Raw genomic sequence first — 10,447 nt, 5'->3', positions numbered from 1 at the left:
CAAAACTTGACGGCCTAAAACAACACATATTACCTGGAAGTCAAAAGTCTGAAATAGATCTCCCCAACCCAAATTCAAGGTCCTGAAAGGGCTGTGTTCTCTTCTGGAGGCTCATTAGGCGAATTGATTTCCTAGCCTTTTCAGATTCTGGTGGCTACCCACCTTTCTTGGTGTGGCCCCTTACCATCTTCATAGCTAGCAGTAGCCTAGGGAGTCTTTCTCACGATGCATCATTCTGACACTGTCTCTTCTGCCTCCCTCTTTCACCTTTAAAGGACCTTTCTGATTATATTGAGCTTATCGGGACAACCCAGAATAAACTTGTCTTGTTGTTTCGTCACTAAGTCGTGTCCATCTCTTTTGCAACCCCATGGACTATAGCCCACCAGGCTCCTCTGTCCATGGGATTTCCCAGGCAAGAATACTGGAGTGGGTTGCCATTTCCTTCTCCAGGGGATCTCCATCCAGGGATTGAACCCGTGTCTCCTACACTGTAGGCGAATTCTTTACCACTGAGCCACTTGGGAAACAAAAACTTGTCTTAAGGTCAGCTGAGTAACAACGTTAGTTCTATCTGCTACTCAATTCCTTCTTGCCATGTAACAACATACCCACAGATTCATGGGATTTAGGACTACACATCTTTGCAGGGCCATATTCTGCCTACCACAGTAACTGCTTCCGTCCCAATATTTGGCAAGAGTTTCTATCTGCAGAATTCAGGAACTTAATGGGATGTGTTTAGATAACCTCATGTCTTTTTTTTTTTTTTGAAGCCCAAGATAATTTTCTTCTAAATTAGTACTTCCCAATTTTTTATTTCTATTTTAAAATGTTTACTATTTTGAATAAGGATTATGTCCTCATGATTCAAAAACTTGAAGACGTAAGAAGATATGCAGAAACCACGAGGCCAGATGAAAACAATACTATATTAAGGGATAGAAACTCTGGGTTCTAGGTCCAGTTCAGGGAAAAACCGCTGCCTTGGACAAGCTTTGAGACCTTCTGAGGGAAAGCGTCCTTCCTCGGAGAGTGGGCAGAGCAGGTCAGGCATACCCTAGATCCGTGCTTCAGGATGGTAAAACTAAACCTGCAGCCCAAGGCATCCTGAATTTCTGCAGCCACATTCCAATCAGCAAAAGGAAATGAATGACGAACTGTAATGTTTGGGACAGAGCCAAGACGGGCTGCACCATAATAAGGAATTGTTTTGAAATCCATCTTCATGTTTTAACATTTTAGGCTGATTTTGAATTTTTCTCTGTAATAATTCTGAGTTTCTGTAAGAGTCATGTTTGTATCATGTTTTATGTTGTTTGTGCTTTGCTGCAGAATTTCAGGGTAATAAGAGATGTGGAATTAGTACCCTATTTATAAATAGAGAAAGAAAACTGGAAAGCAGCTATCAGTCCTGGAGTGGACAGCTATTCCCTTCTCCATGGCATCTTCCCAGCTCAGGGTCGAACCCTGGTCTCCTGCACTGCAGGCAGACCCTTTAATGTCTGAGCCACCAGGGAAGGCTTTACTGCCACAATCCCACAGGCAGCCAAACAGAAACCCGCATTCACGTCGTTATCTTAACCCTAACACAGTTTCTGAACAACTCCGGTCACACTGATACAGTAAGACTGAAGGTTCAGTCACACCACCCTTCACACATAACCCAAGGCTACAGGTTCTAAGACCTGCGGTCACCCACAAAAACACCTCACATACAGCACCCTCCTCGCACAGTCACGCACCGCGTCGCAGAATCCCACCCTCCACCCAGAGGCCGGTGTGTCCACTCACCTGCCTCTCCCCACCCAGTCACTGGCGCCATCTCGGGCCCAACCGCGTGGTCACACTGGCCGCCCCACACCTCACATGCACAGCAGGTCGCACGAACAGGTCATGGCCCTCAGGCACAACTCACCGAGGAAGGTTTGGTGCTGAGCTGTCGAACGAGGCCAAAGTTGAGGAGCTGGTAGGCCCTGGGGCGGCCTAACTGGAGCGAGACGCCGAACTGCACTCCCAGAAGCCACTGCACTCCCAGAAGCCACTGCGGCCGGGGTCCAATCACCGCCCGGCCTCGTCTTCCCAGCATTCTTCGGGCGGCCGCCCCCCCGGCTCCGGACTACATTTCCCAGAAGGCCCTGCGGTGGGACCGCTCTTCGGGAATCTCAGTGTTGCCCGGCAGAGAAGACCGAAGGTCTTCGAGTTTCGAAGGGGGTTGTAACTTACTAGGAACCCTCGCTTGGTTTTGTCTCACAGCGATTGTTTCCGCGTGTGCGAGTCGACGATCCGCTGAGCCCGGGGCTGGATCAGAGCTCTTTGTGGGTGGCGGGGAGGGTATTTGGCGGTTGGGGGGAGGTGAGGGATGACCAAGTCTTAGCTCTTCTGCCTCGGGACTACATTTCTCAGCAACCATGGCAGCGGGGCCTGTGTCCAGCCCCAAACGGATCCCAGCCTTCTTGAAGATTCTTAACGTAGGATCCATAGACTCCAGAAACCACTTATCAGTTCAGTTCAGTCGCTCAGTCGTGGCCGACTCTTTTTGATCCCATGAACCGCAGCACTCCAGGCCTCTCCATCACCAACTCCCGGAGTCCACCCAAACCCATGTCCATCGAGTCGGTGATGCCACCCAACCATTTCATCCTCTGTCGTCCCCTTCTCCTGCCCTCAATCTTTCCTAGCATCAGGGTCTTTTCCAATGAGTCACCTCTTCGCATCAGGTGACCAAAATATTGGAGTTTCAGCTTCAACATCAGTCCTTCCAATGAACACCCAGGACTGATCTCCTTTAGGATGGACTGGTTGGATCTCCTTGCAGTCCAAGGGACTCTCAAGAGTCTTCTCCAACACCACAGTTCAAAAGCATCAATTCTTCGGTGCTCAGGTTTCTTTATAGTCCAACTCTCACATCCATACATGACCAATGGAAAAACCATAGCCTTGCCTAGATGGACCTTTGTTGGCAAAGTAATGTCTCTGCTTTTTAATATGCTGTCTAGGTTGGTAATAACTTTCCTTCCAAGGAGTAAGCGTCTTTTAATTTCATTGCTGCAATCACCATCTGCAGTGATTTTGGAGCCCAGAAAAATAAAGTCAGCCACTGTTTCCACTGTTTGCCCATCTATCCGCCATGAAGTGACAGCAAGGAGAGATAAGAAAGCCTTCCTCAGCGATCAATGCAAAGAAATAGAGGAAAACAATAGAAAGGGAAAGACTAGAGATCTCTTCAAGAAAATTAGAGATACCAAGGGAACATTTCGTGCAAAGATGGGCTCAATAAAGGACAGAAATGGTAGGGACCTAACAGAAGCAGAAGATATTAACAAGAGGTGGCAAGAATACACAGAAGAATTGTACAAAAAAGATCTTCACGACCCAGATAATCACGATGGTGTGATCACTCACCTAGAGCCAGACATCCTGGAATGTGAAGTCAAGTGGGCCTTAGGAAGCATCACTACAAACAAAGCTAGTAGAGGTGATGGAATTCCAGTTGAGCTATTTCAAATCCTGAAAGATGACGCTGTGAAAGTGCTGCACTCAATATGCCAGCAAATTTGGAAAATTCAGCAGTGGCCACAGGACTGGAAAAGGTCAGTTTTCATTCCAATCCCAAAGAAAGGCAATGCCAAAGAATGCTCAAACTACCGCACAATTGCACTCATCTCACACGCTAGTAAAGTAATGCTTAAAATTCTCCAAGCCAGGCTTCAGCAATACGTGAACCGTGAACTTCCAGATGTTCAAGCTGGTTTTAGAAAAGGCAGAGGAACCAGAGATCAAATTGCCAACATCCACTGGATCATCGAAAAAGCAAGGGAGTTCCAGAAAAACATCTACCTCTGCTATATTGACTATGCCAAAGCCTTTGACTGTGTGGATCACAACAAACTGTGGAAAATTCTTAAAGAGATGGGAATACCAGACCACCTGACCTGCTTCTTGAGAAACCACTTATGGCTGTGGGCAATTTTGTCTTTTTTTTTTTTTTTTTAATTTGTGTTTTCCCTAGGAAGGCTGTAATTGTGTGGATTCTCCACAGTATCTGAGCCTTCCCCAAAATATTGTAAAAGAAAACCAAAATTGGATAGAATCTAAAGCTTCTCAAGGCAAATTTTACTCAGGAATTATTGCCACAGGGCTAGAGGCCTTTGTCCAAAACTGGGCTCCATTCCAAATATAACAAGTGGGGATTTATAGTCAAGGAGCAAGGTGGGGAATCACTGGATGTGCAGTTAACAAAGACAAATCATTGAAGATAAGAGGGAGAATCTGGCTAAATGGATTTAATAGGATTCTTGCTGAAGGCTGTTGAGAGTGAAAAGATGTTAAGGATTGGGGTAGGAGTGGGGAGTCTTGATAAACTGACCCAGCAGAATTCTTGTAAAACTGGGATCAATGGGTTAAGAACAGGGCCCAAGATTGGAGCCTTGAGGGCTTGGTGAAGCATATCTAGTTAGTTCAAGGAGAAAGTCTCTGTGTGTTTAGAGAAAGTATGTTACTGATTGACATCTAGATAAATAGATCTGATAGAGCTATGTGTCGATACAGATATCTCTATCTCTGTATGTATAGATAGCCCCCAACTTAGGATGGTGCAATTTAGGATTTTTTCACTTTACAGTGGCTTGAATGTGATATTCTTCATGAGATGGGAATACCAGACCACCTTACCTGCCTCCTGAGAAATCTATATGCAGGTCAGGAAGCAACAGTTAGAACCTGACATGGAACAACAGACTGGTTCCAAACTGGGAAAGGAGTACCTCAAGGCTGTATACTGTCACCCTGCTTATTTAACTTATATGCAGTTTGACTGGATTTCGGAAGCAACAGTTTGAGCCTTGTAATGCTGGAAATAGGTCTGAGTTACTTCTGAAACATCACCTTCCTAATTTGTCTAGCCATGCTCTTTACCCTCCTCTATGCTATGACCAACCTGGTCATGGAAAGTTATGACCAACCTAGACAGCATATTTAAAAGCAGAGACATTACTTTGCCAACAAAGGTCCGTCTAGTCAAGGCTATGGTTTTTCCAGTGGTCATGTATGGATGTGAGAGTTGGACGGTGTAGAAAGCTGAGAGCCGCAGAATTGATGCTTTTGAACTGTGGTGTTGGAGAAGACTCTTGAGAGTCCCTTGGACTGCAAGGAGATCCAACCAGTCCATCCTAAAGGTGATCAGTCCTGGGTGTTCACTGGAAGGATTGATGTTGAAGCTGAAACTCCAATACTTTGGCCACCTGATGCGAAGAGGTGACTCACTGGAAAAGACCCTAATGCTGGGAAGGATTGGGGGCAGGAGGAGAAGGGGACGACAGGATGAGATGGCTGGGTGGCATCACTGACTCAATAGGCATGGGTTTGGGTGGACTCCAGGAGTTGGTGATGGACAGGGAGGCCTGGCGTGCTGCGGTTCATGGGGTCGCAAAGAGTTGGACACGACTGAGCTGATCAATGTCCCCTCAAAGGACTGGGCATTTGGAGAGCAACTGCATGACTAGGTTCCATTTATTTTTCACGTGGAAAGTTTGGCAATTCTAAGTCAAGTGTGATCGATTGTTGCAAAAAAGGGAGTAACTGTTGGTGGTGAAGAGACAGCAGCCTAAGAGGTGAGCCATTGTGGGGGGTGGGGGCAAGCTCCCCTGGTTGGCTTCCAGAGTATTTCCTTCTAAACGTTTTTCTCAAAAGGTTTACAGAGAAAATGAGGCTCCTTTCACATATGATTTTAGACCAACTTTGTCTTAGGGCTTAAGCTAAGCTGCTGGTGTCAGAGTCCAAAATACGGTGGCTCAATGTAAGAATTTATTTCTTGGTTGCTGAGTGTCGGCATCTTGATCTCAGAATTCTTCCTAGCTTCCAGAACTGTGAGAAATTTGTTGTTTATAAGCGACCCAGTCTGTAGCATTAAATTTTGTTCTAGCAGCCCAAATGCACCAAGACACCAGGTGACGTGTTTGGGCAAAAAAGACACACACATATACACAGGAGATCATCTGAACAAAACTGGGGCTGGTCCTCAGGGCAAACCAGCTTCAGTGCTCTTTGAGCCTTGGAGCTCAAGTTTCCTTAGACTTTTGCCTGTTAATTCTGGGCTATTTTTCTTTCCCCCAAACCCCTGACAAAGATTTTTTTGGTGTAAGTTTTATTTTTAAAACACATTTTTAATGGAAGGGTTGCTCCTAATAACCTGGCTTATCTTCTCCTGAAATCCTGTTTTTTTTCCAATTTTTTAAGGCCAGTATTAAGATTATATTTAAAGATTCAAAATATGGGAAATAGGTGCTTATAAAACTGTTAGAAGGGTTACAGGAGCTGGCTCTAAGGCAGGTCTCCAGAAATGCCTCCTCTAATGTGGCAACAGCCCGTCTCCAGAAGAGGTGCCTCCTCAGCCACACTAAGGCAGAGACGCAGGGACTGCCACGGGAACCACCGCCTCCGAGGACACACTGCCTCGGCAGAGATCTGGGCTCAGAAACCAAGACGAGAAGCCACCACCACTGCTGCCAGAAATGCCTGGACGCCGAACTCCAGAGGAAAGGCCGGCTCAGCATCACTGCCACCGCCCCTCGATAGCAGCCCACCTGCCACCCCCATCAACATTTCAGACATGGATTGCTGATTGGCTGGATCCTTCCTGCTGAAGCAGGTACTCTGGGGATTTTGGAGAACAGGAACTCCTGGACTCCTGTTTGGGAGCTTGCTTTCTTCATAAGCATTCTTTTCAGTTCCAAACTATTTCTACTAAAGAAGCTCTAACTGACTTAGGACTAGAACAAGCATCTCTGCTTTTTCATTATCTTTCAGATCAGGTGTCCGAATGGGAGAAAACAGAGAATTTCACAAACAAAGATCTGGAGAATTCCAGTTTCCAAGATGACTGGGAATGTAAAGGCACATTTGAGATATATCATGGAAATGGGAAAGGAAGTTCCAATCAAGTCATGATCACCCAGGAAGAAATACACACTTTGAGAGAGCAAACAGCCCATAACCTGCTTCACACAATTCCTCCTGGAAGTAGACCCTGCATGTGTAATGAAGGTAGGAAAGGTTCTGGGCAGAAGAAATCTCTCCTGAGTCATCAGAATATTCATCCCGGTGAGAACTCCTATGAATGTCACCAGCGTGGGGAGGCTTTCCATCACGGTTCCAATCTTCCTCAACATCAGAGAACTCACGGTGGGGAAAGATCCTATGAATATGAAGACTGTGGAAAGGCCCTCGGTTCTGTTTCACTCTTTACAAGACATCAGAGAATTCATACTGGTGAGAAACGCTATGAATATGAGGAGGTGGAAAAACCTCTGTCCAGCCCTCACAACTCAGTGTACATCACAGAACTCATATTGGTGAAAAACACTATCAATGTACTGAATACGGAAAAGCTTTTAGCTTATTGTTGATTATTAAACATGAGAGAATTCATACTGGAGAAAAGCCCTATGTCTGTAAGGAATGTGGAAAGGGCTTTAGCGGTACCACACAACTTAATGAACACCAAAGAAGCCATACTGGTGAGAAGTCATAAATGTAACGAGTGTGGAAAGGCCTCTGGCCATCCTTCACATCTTCCTCAGCGTCAGAGGATCCACACTGGTGAGAAACCCCATAAATGTAATGAATGTGGGAAGGCCTTTAGGCAGGGCTCACAGCTTAAACTACATCAGATAATTCACACTGATGAGAAGCCTTATGAATGCAAGGGATGTGGGAAAGCTGTTAAGTCAGTGCTCACAGCTTACTCAACACAAGAAAATTCATTCCCATTATATGAAAGAAATGTGGGAAGGACTTCGGGCACTCATCTTCTCAACTTTAAGGAATTCATGCCATAGAAAATAAATAAGAGAAGTAAAGACTCCTCCTGTCTCATTCCTAACCTTGTCAAATGTGGAAATGCTTTTTGGTGCAACTCATGTTAGATTTATCAGCAGATTCATCACCATCACATTCATCATTAAAGACCCTACTAATATGATAATGTAGAAAAGCTTCTGGACACTACCTATCAATCATTAGCAACTGGAAAATTCATGCTGGCTAGCAACCAAAGAAGTGGAGAAATCTTGGAAATCCTCTAGTCTAAGCTAATCCTAACTTAAATAAAAGAAAGCATAAAAGAAAATAATCCTGTGAATGTTAGGTGTGTGGGAAGTTCTTTAGTCATAAGTCTCTTTTAATCAGAAAATTCATATTTGAAGAAGGTATTGTACATTTTTTTTAAATCCCCATTCGTCATTTATTATGCATCAGAAAATGCACATTGAATAAAACACCAGGCATTTTAAACAACAGTTAAACATTTATCAAGTTGAGGAAGGTATGGAGAAGTTTCAAACAAATCATACAGGGCTGTGGCTCAGATAAGAATGTAATAAGTTAGACATTCACAAAATAATATTAATGTTACTTACTACCTAGTATTTTCTCCTTCAGTGAAACAAGGGCACAGTGAAGTGAATGAGAGCAGTATAACACAAAACCTGTGGGGTGTGGCCACAAACATACTCAGAAAGTTACTACTTGAAATGCATTTATAGACAAGAAAACTGTAAGTGAGCCAGAGACCTACTGAGAAGCTACAGAATGAACATAACTCACCAATACACAGAAGAAAACAATTCACTGAAATTTAAACAGAGAGGTAGGTTTTATTAACCTTGAAGCCGTTTCTTTCAAAAGAGAATACAAGCACTTAAAAATTTTGTAAAAGCACTCTATAGTACTAAAAATCAGGATTCACACACATAAAAGGCATTCAAAATAAGGTTCAACGCTTCACATTTTTGATAAAAATTTCAAATTTTAGATGAACTTCAGTTCCTAAAAAGGAAAAACTAAAGTTTCCAGAGTTGACCAAAGGCTAGCAGAGGACAGATTTTACAGGGTACCCGCATAAGTTTTTTTGTTTTACCACACCTATGGGATCTTAGTTCCCTGACGAGTGATTAAACCAAGGCCCTCAGCAGTGACAGCTCAGAGTCCTAACCACCGAGGTTCCTATGAAAGCCAGGCATTTTTCTACATGCTGATTGTGAGTTTAAATTTAAAAAGCATACAGTATATGGCATATACTAGATTGGGGCTTCCCTGGTGGCTCAGCGGTAAAGAATTCGCCTACAGTGCGGGAGACGGAAGAGACACGGGTTCCATCCCTGGGTAGGGAAGATCCCCTGGAGAAGGACATGGCAACTCGTGTTCTTGTCTGGGAAATCTCACAGACAAAGGAGTCTGGCAGGCTACAGTCCCTGGGGCCATAAGAGTCGGACACGACTTAGCGACTAAGCTGCCGCCGCCGCCACCACCACATATACTAGGCAGAAGGTACCTCACAACTAGCCTCCGATAAAATCCAGAGGCACTGATCTTCATGTTGTCCAGCAGAAAACATCTCACCATCGATCAACTGTACTATTTTAATGAATGACTTTTCATGATACTCTTTAAACCTCATTATTTTTTCATAACTATTATCTCTTCTAAAGTATTATAAATACACATGTATAAAAGTATTCATAGTTTTATTCATAATAGCCCCCAAATCCAGAAACATCCCAAATGTTATCAAGAAGAACATGGATAAACTGATTGTACTATATTAACACAACAGAACAGTACTCAGTAGAAAATAAGTTACTAATAGACATCATCAGTGAGTCTCAAAAAACATGCTGAATGACTGAAGCTGGACACACAAAAATTTACGCACTGCTTGGTTCCATTTATATGAAGTCAAATGAAAGAAAAATTTAAAAAGCAGGCAAAACACATCTACTGTCACAAAAGCAAAGTGGTTTCCTCTGAGAGTGAGGGTAGGAAATCAGGCATAAAGGAAGTTTCAGGAGTGACAGAAATCTATCTTGATTTTAGTGGTGGTGATTTGGCTGTAATCAACAGCAAAACTGCATAGTTAATAATCTGTATTTAATTATTTGTAAGTTGTATTTCAAGTACAATGATAACATACAAGAATATTAAGAGAGTAAGAGTAGCATAGAATGAATGGAATAAAGCGCTGTGGTCAAAAAGAGCCTTAGGCACAAATATTTCATGTGGTTTAAACAAAACACAGAAAAGAAACAAGAATAAAATGGTTAAAAAAAATTTATGTATGGTGTATGTATATATTTACATAAATATGACTTGAAATATTTTTGTATTTTTCTTTTTATATACAATTTAGCAACTGCATGAATAATATGAGTCATCTTAATGGCACATGTAGAGAACATACTGCTTCTTTCCCTAAAAGAAAGAAAACAGGAGTTTTCTCTTTGAGAAGAAAAAAGTCTGTTATGCAAAATAAAAAGACTTGCTATCAACATTCAGAGGGGAGAGAATCCAGTCTGCTTGCACCACACAGAAATTCAGGCCCATGAAGCAGCCCTGCATGCGGCTCGCCTCCAGGAAGCAGCCTGTCGCCAGTCTTCTTTGGAGCTTAGCG

At 43.4% G+C, this 10,447-nt stretch overlaps 1 protein-coding gene across 1 annotated transcript in view; it reads right to left on the bottom strand.

The window, feature by feature from the left end:
- Nucleotides 1–10,447, bottom strand: part of LOC145514421 (uncharacterized) — a 259,999-nt gene that overhangs the window by 186,492 nt on the left and 63,060 nt on the right.

This window comes from Giraffa tippelskirchi, chromosome 7, assembly GCF_054371585.1.
Source record: "Giraffa tippelskirchi isolate mGirTip1 chromosome 7, T2T-mGirTip1v1.2.pri, whole genome shotgun sequence".
Classification (NCBI taxonomy): domain Eukaryota; kingdom Metazoa; phylum Chordata; class Mammalia; order Artiodactyla; family Giraffidae; genus Giraffa; species Giraffa tippelskirchi.
Note: the sequence above shows the minus strand (reverse complement) of the source record. Positions and strands in the feature narration are given on the sequence as shown.